General features: G+C 40.8%; 1 protein-coding gene across 3 annotated transcripts in view; it reads left to right on the plus strand.

Annotated features, from left to right (window-relative positions):
* The window catches only part of Rab27b (RAB27B, member RAS oncogene family), a 145,497-nt gene that overhangs the window by 76,668 nt on the left and 48,852 nt on the right, over window positions 1–19,977 (plus strand). The window contains exon 1 of one of the 3 annotated variants that reach the window (XM_050121706.1): window positions 7,259–7,519. The exons of the other annotated variants lie outside the window; for them this stretch is intronic. The gene's annotated coding sequence lies outside the window, so the exon portion shown is untranslated. Of the gene's footprint in view, window positions 1–7,258; window positions 7,520–19,977 lie in introns of those variants that run through there. 3 annotated transcript variants of the gene reach the window in all.

Consider the following 19,977-nt stretch of genomic DNA (forward strand, 5'->3'; position numbering starts at 1 on the left):
ATAGCCACTGTCTTAACTTACAATGTTGTGGATTGGATATTTTCCAACTTTGGCATTTTTATGTATGAAACCCTACAGAATGTATTTATTGTGCTTGAATTGAGCTACTCAGAATTATGTCGATGCAATTCACTAGTGTTGTTGCAGCCAGAGTTCATTCTTGCTGCTGAGTAGTATTCTGTCTTACGAATATACATTACTCTTAATTGTATTCTTAATGGGCATGAGGATAATTTCTAAATTTGTGGTTAGGAGGCAGATGCTAGAGATGATGTCTAGCAAACTTACTGCAAAGTTCTAACGACTGTGCACTTAAGACGGTGTAAAACAGTCAAGCCCATCTACATGCGTACTAGTAGGAAACAACTATTTCCCTTTTTCTGTGTCCTCTGTGACACTCGGTCTCATCGGACCCCAATGATAGCCACACTGACGAGCGCATAATTGTTCTATTAGTGAAAACTGGCCATGTGTTTTTTTCTCTTCTGTATAGAGACCACTTTACTATTATTTGATAGAATTATCCACCTTGATATTTCTATTATTTTACAATTAAAAATATTATTTTTCTGTAACAACTCAGAGAATAAATGACAAAAAGAAAGAAAATTTAATTATATCACAGAAGCTAAACACTTGACTATCTAATCCTTGAAAATAGTCTAAAAGCTTTTCTCATAGCACTTTGATTTCAGTGAATATATGTTTGTACCAAAATGTGTGAGGGATTAGCTTAGATAAAGTTATATTTTAAATATTAAAAGCTTATTGATGGTTATTAAAAAACAGACTAGACAGCAAATATTTTAATTTTTTGCTCTAAAACAGAGGAGTTTTAAGGAAAATTTCATCTTGATAATGGTAGTCTCAAGGAAAAGTAAAAAAAAAAATTGACATGCATTTTTATATCATGAGCATGCCGCCATGCCTGGCTGTTCTAAAATGTCCGCAGTTAGGTGGAAAAAGTTGGCTCCAAACGGTGACGACAGGTGAGGACACAAAGGATGTAAGCATGGACTGTGTTTCCGATTGTTATGAACCCACTTTAGCCAATCATGAGAGGGTACAAAACTGTGCATTCAGAAAGAGACAAAGCTTTTTGTGGTTACTTCTCTCATGTCAACCTGTAGGAGAGGGAGCTGCTAATCTTAATTAACGTAACTGTACTGTTACATCATGAGCAATACTGGGAGAGTTTCAGGGCTCCTTTTCTGATTTTCACTGAGAAAATGCACATATTGAAAGAATTTTTTTTTTGTTACTACAGTCGTTTTATGGTAAATCGCTTTCCTGAGTCTGACTTGTAATGTTTTGCCTCCTCTTTCCCAAGGCTTTATTTCTAGCCTCTTAATGTCTCAGCTTAAAAACAATCAGATTTTTCTAAAACAAAGCACAGACTAGGTAACCTTTTAAACATATGACTACTGTTAAACACGTCATACCCAGGCTGATACAGGGATGTATTTCATTTGTATGCAGAATGTTGTCATAGTGACTGCCTTCGTTAGGATAACTATGGCTGTGATGAAACACCACGAGCAAAAGCAAGCTGGTGAAGAAAGGGTTCATTTAGCTTCCACATCCACCACTGAATAAAATCAGGACAGGAACTCAAGCAGGGCTGGAATCTGAAAGCAGGAGATGATAGAGAGGCCATGGAAAGGTGCTGCTTACTGGCTTGCTCATCATGGCCTGTGCAGCTTGCTTTCTTATAGAAGCCAGGATCACTAGCTCAGGGATAGCACCACCCACAATACACTGCACCATTCAACATCAATCACTGATTAAGAAAACGCCCTACAGGTTTGCCTATAGCCTGATCTTATGGAGGCATTGTTTTTTAATTGAGGCTCCCTCCTCTCAGATGACTTTTACTTGTGCCAAACTGACATAAAACTAGCCAACAAGGTGACATAAAAAGTAATATTTTCCTATATACTTAGTTCTCTAAAACGCAGCTTTCTTTTACTTAACAGTTTATCGGCAAGGTTATTGAAATGACCAAACAATGTCTTATTGCAGTTGTGTTCATGGATAGACATTAGAGCCCATATCAGAGCCCCCTTACACTGTAACTTCTCAGAAATCAGATTTTTTATTAAAATTACATGCAAAAATTATATATGAAATTGAGCCTTCTCTGCAGTATTTCCCAGTAACATAGGAAAAACAAATTCAACATACATTACAATAAGCTCCAAATTGGGTTTCCTCATTTCACATTCCAAGAATGGGAGGCAAAATGAGATTAGAAGTTACTGGAAGGTCGGAGCCCATGGATAGTCCAGATACAACTGTGACTGCCTGGCCAGTGTGCAAAACATATCTAAAAGAGTTCCTTGTGCTTCACAGCTGGAGCAACCTACTGTCTCAAGTTCTCACCATGCACATACCCTAAAGTTACATCCTTGGCAGTAGGCAGGACAACCAGCACGGCCTGGGAGTCCGGTCCTGTGACTGGTTAGTCATGCTCTGGTGTTTCCTTCAACTGGGGAGGAGCTGATTTTTACTTGTGATTAGGAAGACACCACGTGAACTAGCAATCAGCAGAAGGTGGAGGCACACCCTTCTGCCTGCACAAGAATGGCTCCCTCCACTGGCATTTGTTAGAGGATTGAAGTTCAACAGTGAGTCTAAGCAGGAGAAATTGTGGAGAGGATACTGAAGACTCAAAGTCAGTATTGTGACCATAAAATATGTAGCTCATATCACAAAAGACAAGAGAGAAGATATGAAACACAGTTCTTGTTTAATTCTATCATCTATCTATCTCTCATCTATCTCTCATCTATCTATCTATCTATCTCTTATCTATCTATCTATCTATCTATCTATCTATCTATCTATCTATCTATCTATCATCTTTTTATCTATCTATCTATCTATCTATCTATCTATCTATCTATCTATCATCTATCTGTTCNTATATCATCTGTTATCTACCTATTCTTGACCTAAGCATTGTATCATACATGTATGATCCCATCACTAGGGAGGTAGAGGTAGGAGGACTGGGATTCCAAGCTGTATTTTTATTAAGGTAATATAAAACAAGAAAACATAAAAATGAGATCTGGTTGTGGACGGGAGTGAGGGCAGAAAGAAGGTATATGGGGGTAGGGGAAAGAGCTGGGCCAGAAAATATTACATATATAAATATGATGCTGACAAAGAATAAATTCATTAAAAGCGAATCAAGTAAAGAAAGTCTTTAAGGGGTTAGAGAGCAGGTTTAGCAGTTAACAGCACGTCTGTTCTTCCAGACAACCAGGGTTTGATTCCAGGTATTTGATTCCCACTTTGATCCCACTTAGGGTGATTCGTCAAAACCTACAATTCAAGCTCCAGGGATCTCTGATGCCCTTCTGCCTTCTGCTGATACCTGTGTGCATACATGTACACACACACACACACACACAGAGACAGAGACAGAGACACAGAGAGATCTTTGAAAATAATGAAATAGAAAAAGAAGAAAATGGTGTTAAAACAGCCATAGATCTTCCCTTAAGTCCTGAGCTCCACTCCCCTCCCCAGTAAATTTCATTTCATGTTCTCTGGTTGCCCTTTCATATTTCTAAATGGTTTGTTAGCCTAGTAATTATTATTTAGCTATCTTACACAATACTCACAAACTTTGTGTGATCATAATTGAGGATGTGATCAGCTTTCTTACATAGACACATTCCCAGTCTCTCCCTCTCCACACTTCTCATAAGCAGTTTTATTGCAGTTTGATTAACTCCATTGTGGATATTATACTGATTATACTCACACCAGAATGAAGTAGTATTCTATCATGTATTTCCTTTCCGATACAACACTTTGTTTTTCCTGGAGTTTGTAAGGTACTTTTAAATGTTATGTAGTACTTAGTAAACAGACTAAATTATTCAAAACTGCCTTCAAGTGTTCTCTTAAATTGTGGCAGTCAGAGCAGTCTAATTGCTGAAACAACCTCAAAATCTCAATGTCATTATACAAGTTTACTTCTTGCTTATGTCATAGTTCAGAAGATTTTTTTGGCTACAAACTTTCAGGGTCATAACTTTCTTTCTTTAGAAACTTTATTGTTGCCGGGCAGTGGCGCTAAAGGCCTTTAATCTTAGCATTTGGGAGGCAGAGGCAGGAAGACCTCTAAGTTCAAGACCAGCCTGGTCTACAGAGTGAGTTCCAGGACAGAGAAAATGTTTCAAAAAGAAAGAAAGAAACTTTACTGCCTTGTAGGGTTTCAGAACCCTTCCTTCTTTAATTGCATCTGAATGCTGTCAAGAAAAAAAAATAGGTGTGGGAGGGAAGGGAGGCTCTCAAGAGCCATGCTATGGATGCAGCCTAGCAGTGATGTTGATCACATCTGCCGGGTAGCCTTGACGAGAACTCAACTGAATGCTCCACAGCGTGCAGGGAGCTCAGAAAGAATTCTAGAGGGATGCTCCGGAGAACAGAAAGGATCTGGCAAGCACAGTGGCTAATTTCTCAGCATGCAGGTACCAACCCTACCATCTTCTTTCTTTTGATTGGAGATAGAGCTACTTTGAGCCTTCCTCCTCCCCTGGCCTGCTTCATGAGAGCTCTTCTAAGCAACTGTAATTTATCTCTCATGTTGGACTTGACTTTTCTGGGTTTCACTCACCTCTTCTTGATTTATCGACTTCTTTTGAGGAAGCTGTTTTTCAGATGGTCCATGGAAGAATGAGTAATTTTGAGTGCTTGAAAGCATGAAAATGCCATCGTTTACATGGCTAGCAATTCATCTGGGCATGCAATTCTAGATTCAAAATAAACTGGTTTTTAAGATGGAAGGGCATTCAAGAAAACATCTATGTTTGCTATTATTCTTGGGAAATTCAATACAGCTTTTTTCCTGTGTAAATGATTTGACCTGTGGCTCTGGAAGACATGTTAATTATTTGTGGATTACTAATAACTCAGAGTGATGTGTGTTTGCTAATGAGTGAGTGTAAAGAGACTTTCCATCTCACAAGCTCATAGTCTTTCTTTGTGGAATTCTTAGAGCATTATTTCCTTTCTGTCACCTTTCCATCCCTTTCTGCACAGAAAGAACTCATTTTCTAGAACTCTCTAGAATTGGTTTTGGTCACTTTTTTTTCCTCCAACATTTTATGTAGCTGTTGCTCTCCTTCATTGAAGATTGTTTTCTTTGTTGCTCTACTTCGCTGAGGACTGACTTCTTTGTTGGTCACCCTCACTAGAAGCCCAGTCAAAGGCCTGTGTTCAGCTCACCATACGCCACCCATGACTCTTATTTGCATTCTCTGGAGGACTGCAGGCTGGAAGAAGCAGAAGAAGGAAGTTGGTTGAATATATGGCAGTGGGGAGGGAGCTTCAGGTCCAAGCAGTCTGTGTACGTGTCTCTAACCAAGCCTTATGCTCCACCACTAGTCGCCAGCCTGTGCCAGTATTTCTGCTGTATAAAGTCTCCGCCTTCTGGCTTTTGCAGGGAGAAGAGCTGATAACCATGTCTTTAACTCCGCCTACAGACAGGCACCAGTGTAAACTGCTTCTTTAAGTCTATACCTGTCTCTAACTGGTTGACCGTCTTTGCAAGAATCCATTGCAATTGTGTCTTTTCTCTTATTTTATTTTTTATGGTTTAAAGTCATTACTAGAAGTTCATAATTGATCTATTTTTGTGTTCAGGGAGTTTGAGGAGGATAAGACTTGGGTGATGAACTTGCCATTTTAGCTAGAAATTTCCAGACTACAGTGGTATCTGCATATACATCAGAGATGTTTTGTTGAATGAGACAGAAATTTTATCTGTTTAATTTGTGTCACATAAGCCCCAGGCACAAAAGAGCCTTCAAAATTATTACCTTCACACGTTTTTTTTCTTCCTGTTAGAAGAGTCAAAACAATTTTTATGAGTCAAAAGATATTGGAGGTCGAGAAGATGGCTCAGTTTTTAGGAGCACCTGTCACTCTTTCTGAGGACCTGGGCAGACTTTGGTCCCCAGTACCCACATGGTGCCTCACAACCATCCATGGCTGCAGTTCCAGGGGCAGATGACGTCCTCTTCTGACCCTTCAGAGAACCAGGTATACACATGGTGCACATGCACCCATGTGGCAAAAGGCAAAACACTCATATACAGAGAATAAAATCAATGAATTTTTTTTTAAAGTTTTTCAAATTAATACTTTGAGAGGATAGGATAGATTAAAGGCTACTAAAATAGTATATGCAGGCAATGATTCTATAAATTTAAAAAAATGTGACCAGGCATTGTTCTAGACTACTGACTCGCATTAACTATACAAATCCCATCCCTCGCCCTGCTCCATCCTCCATTTTTCTCTCCTTTTTGGACGACCTCACTACAGGAAGCCTGGTCTGACTAGAAACTCACTTTGCAGCCCCGACTAGCGCTAATATTTTTATCTTCAAGGAAGGTACATCTTTGTGCTTGGTCTGTGGTTCAGGCCTTCTGCAAGAAATACTCCCCGGCAGCAGACTTTAAACCCTGAAGCATAGGGTCAGGGATGAGTTAAAGAATTAAAGCTTAAGTCATCGTCTCCCTAACTCTAACGTGAGAGTAAGCAACAGGTTTGGAACTATTTTCTTGGCGAAGGAATATGTCAAATGCTAATCTTTGTAGTCAGTCTTGTATACCTTAACCATAAGTCTGAAAACATAAAAATGCCAGAGTATGTCCAAAATGTAATACCGAAGGGCTACACAGGGTCTTCACTTAATGGGGAAAAAACAAAGTGTTTATTTAGTATAGGGCTTGCCACATACTGTGAATTTAATAAATACTAGTTTAGTGGCTGTATTTATTATTTGGTTTGGCAGTAACTCATTAGTTCTCAAATGGCTTTAGGAAGGAAGGATTCCAGTGGCGTGGATTGATTGTAAATTCTTAAGGCTGTGTCCTAACTTTAGATATGCAGTTTCCTTCCAATTTCTTTGCTATCTATTCGGTAGCCCTTGCTCTGGGCGGCTACACACACACACACACACACACACACACACACACACACACACACACACTGTGGAGGCAAGCTCCTTATGAAAGCTGGTCTCCCCACACTGCTCCAAGCTATTTGAAAGAGGTGTCAGCGCAAAGCCAGAAAAATAAGTCAAGGAAAGGGGGGGGGGGGCACAGGAGACTCCACCAGCAGCCAAATGTGTTTCTTATTGCAGCGGTTGAGTCACTAGCCAGACTGGCCCGAGGTGAGCCAGGCACATCCGCGTTAGGACTCAGAGACACGCCTTCTTCTCACACAAACCTTCCTGATCCCAGCCGCCTAGGCGGACTCCCGGGTGGTGCTACCAGCCCTGCCACTCGCAATCCGGACTGGCAGAGGTTGGGGACCGCCTGGCGTTGCACCGACCAGGAGCCACAGGTTGCAGACGCAGGGAGCCGTGCCCATGACAGTGGCTCTGTGAGGCTCCGGGTGCGCGGTGGCTGCTGGTGGGTCCCGGAGCTCGGGAAGATCGGAGCGGCCCTGAAACCTGACACCAGCGCCCTCGCGGTGGCTGTTCCTCCGGCTGGTGAGTTGGGGAAGGCCGGCTGGCCGCTGGAATTCGGTCCCACCCACTCTGGGTGCCCGCAGCGTTTCAGGGAAAGGGGGGATCCCGGAGGACGCAGGCCCCGCGCCTGCAGCCTTCCATCTGTTCCCTGCAGAAAGCCTAGCGAGCCAAACCTGGGGGCCGGCCGCTCCTGCTCAGATGGCCCCCACAAACTCGATCTACCCTTTTGCTTTGGTGTGTGCCTAGTCTATAGCTGCTTGGAACAAAAACCAAACCCAAACAAGAACACTGGACAGAGACATACCATCTGTATCAAAATAAATAAATAAATAAAAGTAAAACTATTATTATCAGCAAGAAGAGTGGTTGGTATGCAGAGAAAGGACCCAGGGAGTCTTGCCAGGCAAGACACAGGGCTTGTCTCAGCACTTCCTTGAGATGAATCAGCCACAGAAAGTGAAGTAAGCTTTCTGTGTTCCAGTCTTGGCCCCATTACTTTCAAATTCTGATCAAAGTTTTGCATCTAGAGAGTGGGTGTGTGGAGGGAGGGAACGTTATTGCCAGTGGTCCCACTTCCAAGATTTTCCCCGCTGCAACATTATCGTCCTAAGCCTCCGAAAACCATCGACTAGGGTGATGTGTAAGCAGGGATGGCCTATCCTCGGAAGAAGCTGCATTTGGTTAAAGCCTGCACACCTGTAACACGCTTGCCAGCTTTCTGCAACACGGTCAAAACTAAGGCTGTGGAACTCCGGTCTAAATGCGTGTAGTTACATAGTTATTAGCAAAGATATGGATTTTGATGTGAGTCTGCTTAAGAGAATCCTCACAGTTCTCAATATTTAGTTATAGTATACTTTCGTATGTGTACAAGGTACTGGTTACTGGCTGTAACTTTTATAAAGTAGAAAAGATGGACATTGGTATTATATTATTACAGGTGGATAAGTCCACTGGCTTTTCAGGCTACTGTAAAGCTCAGTTTGAAGTAATCAAACAAGAGAAGCGCTTTTCTGATTCCACCCTGCCCACTCGCAGGGCAATTTTTCATAGTTTCCAAAGGTAACACCGTACCCACAGGAGACCACTATTCGTACCAGCAGGAACTTCTGTGGATCATCACAAGGCGCACACTTGCCAGAGACTCTAACGTTAAGGAGACGTCTCTGATTAAGGACTGCCTACGAACCCCCTGGCTCTCTTACTATCATTGCTGCTGAATGGAAAGCAAAACATTTCCGATGAAACTGGATAAGCCTGTTCTCATCTTTGCCAAGCGGCAATAAAAAGAATCTGTCAAATGCAAGCAAACCACGGCTCTCCCTCCCCATAGGTCATTTCTAGAACAGACATGTTTGACCTGATAAGGAAGGTAACCCCGGGAAAGTTATCCTCTTAACTCATGGTGTACCACATTGTACTTCTGTCGTCCAGTTTCTGCTTCCTCTAGAAACAGGGATGTCAAGGTTCCAGGTCCATCAGCGCTGGCATCTGCTGATTTCCCCCATTGGAGAAAGCTGGTGTTTGACTTTCAGCCTAGATCAGTAGTTCTCAACCGTTCTAATGCTGTGATCCTTAAATAGAGTTCCTTATGTTGTGGTGAGCCCGATAATCATAAAATTATTTTCATTGCTACTTTGTAACTGTAAATTGGCTACTGTTGTGAATCCTAATGTAAACATCTGTGTTTTCCGATGGTCTTAGACGACCCTGTGAAAGAGCCATTCAATCCCCAAAGGGTTTGCGATCCACAGGTTGAGGAACTCTGGCCTAGTAGAGCATTGACGGCACACTGACCATTCATATAAAGCTCGTCTCATAATGAGTCTGGTTTCTTGTGTTGATTCATCGAGGCTGGTTAACCAATACTTCAGCTCTGAAGCAATTGCTGGTAATGCTGAGATGCAGGAGAACAATTCCAATAAAAAGAGACAGGGCCAACCAGATGCTGGCCGTAATTACTTGTAAAGATGCCCTTTAAAGGAAGATGATTGGCCTTTTTCATGGCTAGGTGTAGAAGGTATGGCGTGGATGGAGGGATGGAGTTCTGTTGATGCAGGAAGCGGCAATATCACTAGATGGACCTGCTCTTGGCACTATGTACTTGGCTGATTTCAGTCTCTTTTTGGTCATTAATGATGTCCTGAAAGTGCTGAGCTTCTCTCCTCAGCCCTCCTTAAATAAGTGGAGGACTAGTGTGTCTAATAGTTTTCCGATTAATAAATAATTAAAAGAATTCCTTCATAAATTCAATGTTTTCAACTTGTTCAATACCTTGAGAAAATAATATATTCAGTTGCTTGTTCATTTATTCAAAAATATTTCTAAATAGCAGCAAGGCCTTTATAGGCTCTATAGACAGACACGGACAAAATAAGCAGGCATCCCTAACCCTGCGGATCTTACTACTTACCTGGGGACAAAGAGCGGACAAGATGAACAGGTTACTTCTATGACACGTGAGTCACGGGTGCTAAAGAGAAATAGAGTAGAGGGCAGGAAAGAGAATATTCCATAAGTTTCGGGAGTGTGGGGGTGGGGGCAGGAGTGCCAGATTAAGTACCAGGGTGCGTCCTACTGAGAAGCTATTTCAGTGTCTATCTGGAGCCGGTGAGGGAGTGAACCTCTGGAGATTATTCCAGACTGAACACCCAGAGAGCTGGGATTTGCCAGTCAAGTTCCCGGGGTGAGGCACTAATAGGGCCAGGTCAGATATGGCTTTGAAGATGCTAATAAACAGTTGACTTTGGGTTTTCATTTTGGGTGGAATGAGAAAAAGCTATACTAAATAGCCTGTGGAACATTTTCCAACAAATCCTTGCCTAGCACTTTATAAGCATTAATAGACTTCTAAGTACCATGGGTAAGAGATGTTAAAAAGACAGAAGGACTCTGCCATGGACACATTCCATCATAGGGTGGGGAGAGAGAAGCGAACAAATTAATAATCCTACAAGCTTTAATATTATTAAAGAAAGCATGGTAATGGGTAAAAATATTACACTGGTCAGGAAGAGCCTTGAGGAGAGACATAGTTTATTTGATACACACACACACGCATATATATATATATATATATGCACACAAATATATTTAATATATCTGTAGAGTATGATGGTTCAATATATGCTTACACTTGTCTCTCTTTTTGAGTGAATTCTATACCCATGTGTTCTACCATCTTTGAATGAAAGTATTTGAAGTCAAATTGCCCCTGTATGGAGAATGTGCATGACTTTTTATCACCATGATTTCCTCAGCAATCTACTGTAACAGATATTTACACATCCTTCACACTGCAGTGATTATGACTATTTCAGAGATGGTATAAGGTATAGATTTAAAATATGTAATGCTTGTGCAGGTTGCGTGCAAATATTATATAATTGGGTATAAAGGTTGATGCTTCTATATATGCAAGTATTCTCAGGGGCCTTTAAATTAATCACCTGTAGGAGCAGGGGGACACTATGAACTCATAATTTATGAACTCATAAAATTGAGCTATTTCCCATGCTTAGCTCTTCAAAAACTTATTATGTCTTTGTTATGGAAGTATTATATAGCTAACGAGGTGCGTTTTCTTAAAGCTATCTATCATCTCTCTGACTTCCTTGAAGACAATGATTGTAATTTGACCACAATTCAGGAAAGGACAGCGGTAAGGCTACTCAAATTGACCAGCCATGGCAGCAATGTAGATGAACATTGGAACTGCAGATCAAAGCAGATCCATTCATAAAGTACTTAAAAGCAGAGCTGATTGGATGTACTAATGAAACAGGTAAATTTTAGGAACGATGGAAAGAAAGACTGAAAATGGTCATCAGAATACATAAAGAACAACTTGGGTAGATGATAATGCAGTTTCTTAAGACTGGTAGTGAAGGGTAAAAAACGGTTTAAGAGGGAGGTAAAGACTCTGCTACCAGTGGTCTGAAGTGTTTTCACGCTTCTGGGTGGAAACAGGCCACTTAGACTTTTCTTTCTGTAGATCTACAACATCTAGAAGTCATAAGCCAACACATAGATAGTCCCAAGGTCTTCAAGACGTTAACTGGAGAAAGCTAGGGTGAGACTGAGATCTAGATGGTAAAACTGATCTGTGTCTTGACTTGACGTGGCAGGGTCTTGAAACAGGAAGCTTCAGACAACTAACCAAGTGATAGGACAGCTGTCAGCTGACACTGTCATCATGAACATGAGACAGGAACTCTTACAGAATGGCCAGGGTGCCAGATGTACTGAGATAAAGACTGAGATGAGAAACGCGTGATCATGCATGGTGGTTTAGTGACATGGGAAACTTTGGCAGGGGATGGACTTCTCCAAATAGCATGTTCACATAAACTAACAGAAAAGTTTCAAAGTGGCTCTTCACCTAATCCTAAGAGAAAATGAAATTAGAGAGAACCAGGAAAACTTAGGAGCTGCATTCAGATTCTAGTTAAATTAATTTCAAAATGTGCGTGTGGGGCAAAGATGTACTTACGAAGGTGTGTGAGGGCTTTCAATATATTTTGAGGGAGAGCGCTCATGGGGTAAGTGCTAAAGAGATATCAATTCTTCAAACATTTTTTTTCAGAATGAAAGTGAATGAGTGTCTCACATCATTGAATCAGTCCTAACCTCTTTTTCCATCTCCATTTTTGCCCACACTAACTTTCCATTCTGCATACCAAAATGTCCAACATAGGTTTTGCATATTCTCTCTCTCTCTCTCCCTCTCTCTCTCTCTCTCTCTCTCTCTCTCTCTCTCTCTCTCTCTCTCTCTCTCGTCAAGTTTTCTTTGTAGCTTTGGAGCCTGTCCTGGAACTAGCTCTTGTAGACCAGGCTGGCCTTGAACTCTCAGTGATCTGCCTGCCTCCGCCTCTTGAGTGCTGAGATTAAAAGCATGTGCCACCACCACCCGGCAGGTTTTGCATTCTTATTTCTGAATAAAAGACAATAATATTCAAACTGGAAGCATTGGGCCAAAAAAGAAAAACTGCTAACATTCATCATGAGCACAAGGAATTTCTTTAAATGGGAAAAAAGTAATAGTGGGAGTGGAGGAGATTTCTGTGCAGACACAGAAAGTCAGCTGAAGCCTGAAGGATATCTGGTGCTGGTCAGGGAAGGAACTGAAGCAGAACCAAGGAGGCAGAGCAAAGGCATCCGTGGGATTTCTAGCCTGGAATGAGCATGATGTACTTAAGAGCATGAGAGAAGAGATAGAGAGAAGAAAACAGGAGACGGTAAGCGCAGGTAAACTTGGTCATGGCCCTTGAGAGTTCATTGCAGGGACTGGATAAAACCAAGAAGGGCAGAACAACAGAATTATTTGTCAGGGGTGTTGTAGGTGTAGCCCCCACTGGGAAATTACATTAACTGCAGTTGAATGCCCTTGCAGGTGTAATCCAAAGCCATGGTCATATATATCTGAGAACAAAGCATGTAGAATAGTTGGTAGACAGTCCAGATAAAAGCTTGAGAAGTGATTATGACAATTTTAGGTGTGAGAAATAAAACTGATCAAAATAAATTAGGTTGGTACTGCCTTATACAATTGTTTAATATTCAAATATGCAAAACCATTTTAGGCAGGTAAAGCTGTTCTGTTGGAAGGCCGATATAGGCTCAGGCCTTGGTGATTTGCAACAGTTAAGTTTACTCTGTCATTATAAGCAAACTTTGCCAGTCCTGAACAGTGCGTGCAGGTAAAAAACATGACAATCCATCTAAGACTATGACTTTCTCCCATTGATGCTACTGATTGTTCAAAAGCTCTACTCTATAGTTCTGGACCTGGGGAGTCTACACATCTTGCTATGTATTTATTTCCTTCTCTTTTTCCTTTCCTTTCCCCAATTCCATATCTGTGTCTTTCCATTTAAGGTATAGAGAGGGCAAGGTAAAAAGAATGGGAGAAATTGTGAGGAATAGAGACAGAGAAACTCTATAAAGGGAAATCATTTCAGTAGCTAAAACCAGAAGTCTTTGTTTTAGCCTCCTTCTATAACACATACAGTTCATTTTCAGTTATGGTGAGTTGGACCAGCACAATCATTTGGTATTTCAACTTGCTCAGAGAATTGAAATTAATAAAATTGACTGGAGGGACACATCAGGAAAAAAAACAGTGTTGGTTAATATCATATGTCTTCACTCTAATTTTGGCAAGGTAATCAGGACCCGGGAAGCTTATTATAATAATGATTCGATACTTGGTCAATGCTTGGAGTTCATTGTTTTCATCAATAAAACATGTTGTAGACAAATGTGTATGGCCATGTCCAAATGCATAAAATATGGAATAAAATTAGACTTTTTCTTTTCAAAGAGGGAATGAAAAACTGGGTCCTTCACTGTCCTTGACAGCCTCTTGATCTGCACTCTCTCGGATGGCCTTGAACTCTTGGTCCCTTGATCCTTCTGATTTAGCCTCTGAGTATTGGGATTACAGGACGGTGCCACCATGTCCCTATAGCAGGTCTTTCTGGTTGGACTTTCTTTGGATTGCCACCCCACAAAATAATGACATGGGGACTTATTATTAATTATGTAATTTTGGCCTTTCACTTAGGCTTGTTCCCAACTAACTCTTATAACTTAAATTAACCTATTTCTTTTAATCTATGTTTTGCAACATGGTTCTTTACCTCTCCTCTATTCTGTACATCTGACTTGGTCCACTTCCACCACACCAGATTCTAACCCAGAGTTCCTATCTCTACCTGGAAGTCCCACCTTTCCTTTCCTGCCTAGCTATTAGCTGTTCAGTTCTTTATTAAACCATCCAGGTGCCTTAGGCTATTGAGATAAAACAGAGACACATCTTTACAGGGTTTGCTCACATATCCCACAACGTGCCCCACTAAAATGAGTGTCTCTTAGTGCTTAGAAAGAATAGAAACCACTTCTAACATCTAAACTGCCTATATCTTGACTTGGGTGCTTCCTTGGACCAACTTAGACTTCTAATTTTCTAAAGTTTCCCCCTAAAAGCTATAAATGCAGGAGTTATCCTTTTGTTAACTCTGTAAAGCCTTGACTATAGTACGGATGGACATGGTCCCCAGTCCTGAGTGCTGGGCCTCTCCCCTCCACGTTTGATCATAATCTTCCTAGGAATAGTAACTTATAGCATACTTTCAAATGTTGCTGATCAATGTTGGGATATTAGGGTTTATTAGAAACAGAACAAAAAAATCACTAAGTATTCACGAGAGAGAGAGAGAGAGAGAGAGAGAGAGAGAGAGAGAGAGAGAGAGAGAGAGAGAGAACATAATGAAACAAGGAGGTACACAGTGAGTCATAGAAGCAATATCTACTTTTTAATCTTCAGTTGGAATCTGATGGTAGCTGATGAAGACCACTCAGAAGATATCACATGAGAACGCCACTTACAGATTAACTTTTGTCCTGGGATTTCCCTAGAATATATGGGTGCTTCTTATTTTGAAGTTAGCCTGTACCACCTCCCCAGATTTTCTTATTTCAGATTTTCACTTGGGCAATAGGAGAACCATGTGGACAAAACGAAGATGTATAATTCAGTAGTAACATTTGCTGTTATCTGTAATTTGGATGGGTTCTGTCATTATCCGTGTTGGGAATTGACAGACTTCATAAGAATTCATTCAGTTAAGATTATAAAGAGTTAAAAGTACAGGGAAAGGTTTGTTGTCCAGGATGTTTGGCTTTTCAGTGGGCAGAGTCCTAGCAACCTGCAGAGGTGGTCCTCTCGGCAGACTTGAGAAGCCCCGAGCTGTGTGTTTCCCATGTCCCTGAATCTGGTGTGGTTTCTCTGCGAATGACTCCAGTATGGCAACTTCAGCTTCTCTGAAGGTGACTCTCACTCCTCTAGAATTGGTTCCCAATGGTGTTTCTAATGGACTCTACCTCAAGGCTGTGAGTCCTTGCAGCCCTCACCCTTTCTAAGTCCTCTTTATCCCTTAAGTAGAGCTGTGTGGAAGACCAGGGAAGTAGTTCCCAGAAGGGGTCGGATTAGAGCTGCTTTAGTGAACTGCAGTCTTCAGGCAGGGCTTAAGTGGGCTAGAGAACTGAGGAGGATTCTTAAGATCAATCTGGAAGGCATTCAGGCCACTAAGGAGAAAGACTTCCCACTTTAAGAACAAGAACTAATTTAAAATGAAAATTCTAGGACTATTCAAATGTTGAATTCAAATAGCTCTGAATTCAATTCCCTATCTTAACTCCTACTGTTTTGCCTCCATGACTTTGGACATCTCTTTTACCTTACATATTAAGGCACTTATTTGTAAAATCTTTGTTAGTTGTGAATACCTAAGAAAAAACAGCTAGATACCCAATAGACTAGCTAACCTGCAATAGCCAAACGGATCACAGTTCTTTCTATTAACAATTTAGAGGTTGCCAATGGTATATCCATTTATTTCTTTTAAATGCTAATATTTACACAAATTGGGGCAAATGGATGAAGTTTCTTTTTCCTGCGGGGAATATGCATTCTTCACTCTGCTATTTCCAATAATGCAACTTTCCATGATTCAAGAAAACACTGAACCTTTTATTAAATGTGTTTTGTATCTATTTCTTTCCTTAGCTATTTAAGGCAGTCTGAAGTTGGTTCTTACATATAAAATCTTAACAAGTGAGCCACAAGGAAGCATGAGGGGAGCAGTAGGGGAAGGGGCCAATTTAGAGGAAAATCTGATACATGCATGAAATGCCACGATGAGACTCATTCCTTTGTTTGCCAATTAAAATTAATAGACTATTTGTCTAAGAACTCAGGAATGTTGGCTATATATCCTTAAAATGTAGCATTTGTCAAACAATATTTTGTAACCAGTAGAAACATTTTTATTGCATTATTTGTTTCAGAAATTGTGTTTTTAGAAGACATAGAAATTAGAATATGAGGGCTAAAAATATCTCAAAGCTGTTTTCAAATTGATTTTTTCCATAGGAAAAGATGTGCTATGTATGGTCACCAGATTCAAAGGATAAACACAAGAAATCAAAGAATTATTGACATTTTTTGGGCAGCACAAGTTTTGACTGCAGCACAGTGTAAATCTTTTTTTTAAAATATTTATTTATTTTTTTATTTATTATGTATACACTATTCTGTCTGTGTGTATGTCTGCAGGACAGAAGAGGGCACCAGATCTCATTACAGATGGTTGTGGGCCACCATGTGGTTGCTGGGAATTGAACTCAGAACCTTTGGAAGAGCAGACAATGCTCTTAACCGCTGAGCCATCTCTCCAGCCCCACAGTGTAAATCTTAAGGGAAATGTCAACTTAGTAAAAATTCACAGTGCCGTTTAATACAAAACGATATTGGCTATCCTATTGAATCGGTCATCAGTGGGACTTATACCTCTGATTCCCTTACATTTCCCTACAGACAACCCCAGAAAAAGGAAGAACACAAGCAGTTCAGTGATGTCCTAATTCCTGAGTGCACTAAAGGTATCTGCACAGCCCACTTCGTGGAAACTATTAGTAGCCATCAGAGTGTTCCCCTTCAAGTATTGGATTTTCACCACCTTGAGTACTATGATCACCATTTAATCCCCAATACGATTTCATCCATCTGGGGTTGTTGACTTAAATAATACCTTAAGTGCTTTCTGTGTAGTCAGCAATGTCTTTGCTACTTTCCTTGTAAAGATGCACAGGCCGGGGTCTCTGGTCTCAAAGAAGGGGAGTCTGGTAAGTTTCTGTGAGCAGATTCCTGTAACTTGGTGAGCTATGAATTTGTTCTTAGAAGCCAGCGTTGTAGTAACGGGAAGGAAGGTAAGCGAGAGAGGTTTGCATTGTAGAGAGCCAGTCAGTTAGGAATGCAAATGAAAAAAAGTCACAATTTCAACAGCTGCCAGGCTGGTGGTGCCGCAAACCTTTAATCCCAGCACTCTGAAGGCAGAGACGGGAGGATCTCTATTAGTTCAGGTCAACCTGTTCTACAGAGCAAGAGAAACCCTGTCTTGAACAACAAAAAAAATAACAAACAAATCCCAACTTACAAAATTGGGGAAGGGGTCAGATGAGAGAAGCATTAACACAAGCTGTTGCAGGAAGGGAGGGGCATCTTATAAGGATGAACAAGCTGCCTTGATTTTAATAAAGAATTTGGCGAATGAATAATGCATGGTGCACAAAACTCAAATCCGGGAAAGAGAAACTGAAACAAGTCGGGAAGAGATGCAGACATGAATCCATCTGAGGTGCCCATGGTCATTTAATTGGATCTATTCCGGAAAATACTAATCAAGATAAAGGCCTTTCAGAAGACCTCATAGTGGTAGAAATTAAAAGTAATGGCAGGAGATGGTCACTAACATCCACGAGACCAACTATCATTTCTCTGGATGGCCCTGAATTCTGGAGAAAAATGAGCTACCCTATTAAAGTAGTGGTTATTATTGTTATTATTATTATCATCATTGCCATTGCCATCATCATTATTATCTTTATTATTATTTACTTTCTATAAGAAGTGCTCTGCTTTGGTTAATAATTCCATTTACGCTCCGGTAGACACAAGGAAACACAATATATATGATTCTATATGCTTATCATAGTTGCTAAACTAGACGGACATGTTAAGTATGGCAACAGCTCTTAGTTTATGAGGGCAGCATCATCCATCCCTTGCCCTATGACTCAGTTCAATGATACTGTCTCCCAGGTACCTTGTGAAACAGGACAAGTCATAGCTCAGTTGACTGGAACATGCAGTGCCACATGGGATCTTCAGAGCTTTCTAACGTGATTGAATAAGTTCATTTGACTTGATTAATATAATGATTTAATAACTGATTCCACGTCATTATTAATTTTAGCCCAAATTAGCTAATAAATAAATAAATATTTAAAAAAAAACATTGATTACAGGCTGAGAGTAGCTTTTGGCTTGGTCTTTATGATTCCTCCCAGGAAGCAAAGTCTCTTGTTTATATGTAGCAAAAGGTACAAAGTTAAAAAAACAGACTTTTAAGAACAGTTTGGAGCAAAAAGAATTTAAAGCTGCGGTGGTTTATGCAGATGGTACCAGAATGACCTGGACTTTCCAGACCTGCCTACATTCAAATGTCTATTACCTCCCTAGGGCTAAGCAAGTTGGACTCTTATGTTCTGAGCATCTGCCCACTCTTAAAAAGCATTGGTTCCCACTGCAATAGAATCTTTTCAGTCTGTCCATTAAACAGAAACTGGCCTTAGAGCTCAAGGCTTTGGCACCTTCACAGTCTACAACTTATGACTTGATACCTGACACTAAGTTCCCAGTGTCTCAGGTCCTGGCAAGTGTTATGAATGTAAGTAAGTGTTCAGTCAGTGAACTGGCTGGTTCTACGGTCACCCTGTAGGCTGAAGTCATAGGAACTGGCCAAGAGGCCCATGTGTTCCATCAAGGATGGTGAATGTTTTTCAGAGCCAGCCTCAAGTCAACTACGAAAGCAAGAGGGAGGCTGGCAAGGACCAGTAGGCTCTCCAAGCATGCCCACAGTTGCAAACTGCATGGCCAACCTCAGGCACATGATAGGAAAGAGGCTCTTGGCTGACTATGCTTTGGGAATTTCACAGTAATCTGAGAGTGATTTCTGACCTCAGTTTGTTACCCTTTATTTCCTTCAGAAATAGAAGCCAGTGCAGTATTCAATTCAATTTATAGGCCGCCAGCCTAGACAAACAGACGCCTTACGCAGAATGAGGGATTAAAATTGAGGCGTTACAGAGAGGCAACAGTTGCCTTTCCTGAATGGCAAAATCATACCTTATTAATTATAGTGAGCAAAATGACATCTGGCATTGCTACATGAACATGTTAGAAATGTGTGAACTATCAAATAAGATCAAGTGTCTTATATATCTAGTTAATAGCTTGAAAGCAAACACAATTGATTCATCATGGGAAATTCTGCTCCGGGTTCTACTTTCTTCTTAAAATTCACTTGGTCCTATTTTCCTGCATATATTTCCTTTATCCTCAAATAATATTCTTTTTCAAGACAGTGAAGTCTATAAAAACCAATGAACCACTATTTGCCTCACCGTTTGTAAGAAAGGATAACTAAAGGACTGGAGAGATGGCTCTGGGGATAAAAACACTTACTCTCTGAGATGAGACTGGAGTTGGGATCTCAGCACCAACCTAGCCAAAAACAAAGGACTTCAGATTCAAAGGAACAAGGCAGAGAGTGACAGACGAAGACAAATGAAGCCTTCCTTTGGCCTCTACAAGTAAACGTAAGCATAAGCACATACACCACAAACACATATACGGACTTGCACATGCATGCACACCACACATGAATATGTGAGGAAAAGGGGCATATTCTAACTACTGTTTTGTGTTATTACATTGCTGCGCACCGCACCCCCGAGTCTGCACTCTGTGCGCTGGCACCCAGTTCGTGAGCTTCGGGCAAGGGGGCTCAAGGTTAAAATACACAAACACACACAGACAGAGAAACAGCGACACGGGTCATCCTTGAATTCCCCAA

This window comes from Alexandromys fortis, unplaced genomic scaffold (genome assembly GCF_014885135.2).
Source record: "Alexandromys fortis isolate MF-2015 unplaced genomic scaffold, M_Fortis_MF-2015_v1.1 scaffold_202, whole genome shotgun sequence".
Taxonomy (NCBI): Eukaryota; Metazoa; Chordata; class Mammalia; order Rodentia; family Cricetidae; genus Alexandromys; species Alexandromys fortis.